A 2,980-nucleotide genomic window follows, 5' to 3' on the forward strand; every position below is an offset into this window, starting at 1 on the left:
CAATTGAAAACGTTAATTATATTATCATGAGTTTGACTGGAATGTCAGTTTTGAGAATGTGCATAGAATCAGATGTGCCAGGCAGCTTGAAGGAACTCAGGTTGACTTTATGGAACCATTAAAGTCTTTTGGGAATAGAGCCTAGTTGCTTGCTTACAGGGTTCCCAGTCCCCTTCCACGTGAGGAAGAAAGGTTAATTCCCAGCACGTGCAGAACTTCAAGCTATTTGGAGAACCTCAAGAAGAGAGGAATTCACCCAAATTTATAGGTATTACAGGCAGTCTGATGGCTTGGCTCCTTAGCCTTGAGAGGTTTTAAAATGTCTAATCTGAGATTCCTTATGAAAAGTTCCAGCAAAGCCGATTTCAAAGAGCCTATATATCCAATCACTGTTCTGTGTGCACTTAAGTAGACAATAAGGCCAAATTTGTTGAGACAAGGCTTATTTTGCAAATAAATTAGTCTTAAGTTGGCTATCTCTGGTAGAAATAAGGGTGATTTTAGAGAGAAAAAACACGTTTTAGTATCATACCTTTGCGGATATCAGACTCTAGTGTTGTTTGTTGTCTTTTAGACTTTGTCTTCTGCCTATAAACTGGACTGGATCTTGAATTCTAGTATCCTTGTATCTACCGTATGATTCTCCGAACTTACATTTCTTGTTTTTCTCCCAATTTGACTTGGAATCATGAAGAACAAAAACTGCCCCCCCCCCAAGGCCCTGAGGACTTGATACAAACTTCAGAGAACTTGTCACAATACGTTAAGTTTAAACAATATTCATGACTGCTGCTCTGTGAGCCACTCAGAAAGATCACCAGGACATTCCAACTGCAAACCAAGAGAATCGGTCAGATTGCCCCTGCCTGCCCTCCCTCTATCTGAAGATGCTTCAAGCTGGTATTTGGAAGTCTTCTTGACAGGCTACCCTCAGAACTCAGAAACTAAGTTTATAATCTGCTCCAGTCCTTATCCATCACTTTTCCTTTTGTTTCCATAAATACGCAGTTATTAACTGCTTGGCTGTTTGCTTACACAAGATAAGCCCTAACTTTGACAGCACACCTGTATCTCTTACCCCCCAAAATGAGATGCAATTGTTTAACTGAGCTAACCCAGTCTCAGGACTGAAGCTGATCCAATGAGGCAGTTGATGAAGCAAACTACTAACTCAGCTTCTGAATTATAAAACTTCTTATTCGAAATTTCGGAGATGGGAGTGATGAGAAACAGATTCCACTACCGAAAAATATGTCTATTGGGCATAAGGATTATTTTGAGCTTGCAAAAATCAAAACACAGCAGATTTAGAAAGAGCTCTTTACCTCCCTTCAACTGCCTAAATTTACATTGGAAAGGGGGCCTATACCAGGAAGACAGCTAGCACCAGATACCTTTTTAATCTAAGAAACTTCTGTGCATAACCAGGTAACCCTTGTTTTCCAAATATTGTCTCTGCCTTCCTGTAAAAGGCTTTCCTCCCCTTTCGTTAGGTCACAATGATAAACAAATTTCGATAACCTGGCTGCCTTTTGGGTCTCATAATTCTTATGGAAAATTATGTACGAAATTAATTTGTTTTTTTCCCATTCATCTGTCTTATTTTAATTTGCTTACAGACCAGCCAATGAACCTAGTAGAGAAGGGAAATTTTTCCACCTCTTCAACCCTTTCACCTTAATTTTTTTAAACCAGATTTTCTTCATCCCGTATCAATTTTTGATTTAATTTCTAAGCATCATAAATCTACTTCATTAACATACGTATTAGAATAATCTTATTATAACACATTTTCATGTACTACATGGCCCCCTACTCCCTGCCCATCAAGGCCAAGAACGGATTCAGAAGGAGGCTCAGGGTACTGTGAAAACCTGTGCGGCAATAGCAGGTTTTTTGGATTCTATTAGAACAGTGGATACATTTTTCCACTTAATATAGAAATGCACTGCAAGAACGGAGCATTTTTTTGAACCCTCCTTTGGTCAATACTGAGGGGTAATCTGTTGGTTTCAATGACTTGATGATGCAGTCTGTGAAGCTAGTCCTATGCAAACCAAGGGAACAGTCACATGGATAGTCATGGAATAGCTAAGAAGCCAGCCACCTTTGGCCTATGACCAACTGGCTTTTGTGGGTGCTCTGTGCACTCCTAGGTCTTCTAACTGGCTGACAGTGGCAAGAGGAATGCCCTAGCATTTAGCACCAAATGCCATGTTCTTAAAAGAGCCTTGGCAGTGCCCGGGACATTCTCTTTCGTGTCACTCTTAAAACAAATCTTTTATCCTGACTCGTTGAGCAACCGTCCCTGGCGAAGGCTAAGGTGGAGGGGATGGGGTGTAACAGACTATTTCTGCTCCGCATTTATCTGTTCAGCAAGGTGAACATCAATAGAGCAACTGGGGCGATGGGACATGGAACCTTAGCACACCATTCTCCCTATTTTTGCCAACATTTGAAAACTACAATAAAAAGTTAAACTAGAAAGAAAAGGCAGCTTCTTCAAGATGCAACTTCGGGGTTCAAGGAAAAGGGGCCCCCCAAATATTTTCCACCACTTCCAGGCTGATGCTTTTCATTTCACAGTTGGAAATAAAACTAGGAAAATAGAAAGACAAACAGAAGTGAATAGGGGCTAGAATTCACATGCAGATGGAAACTACTGAAAGCAGATCCTTGAGAGAGAGAGAGAGAGAGAGAGAGAGCGCAGCAGGGTACCTGGCATCTGAAGGGAGAGCAAGCCAGGGAGAGAGAGCCCTGAGAGACAAGAAACTGGGAGCCCCAGAGACCTATTTTATCGGCTTCACAGTTTGGCCAGCTCACCGTCTGCTGCAAAGGGCACTATGGTGGGGGCAGTCTGGTGCTTACTGAGATCCCCTCTTCTCCCATGAGCTTGTAATGCTGCCCCATCCCTGACACAGTTATCCTCAGCTTCAGAGACAAAGTCCCTCAGTGGCTTTTGACCCCTGCCCTCTTAATA

This window comes from Mustela nivalis (assembly GCF_964662115.1).
Source record: "Mustela nivalis genome assembly, chromosome: 9".
In the NCBI taxonomy this organism is placed as follows: Eukaryota; Metazoa; Chordata; class Mammalia; order Carnivora; family Mustelidae; genus Mustela; species Mustela nivalis.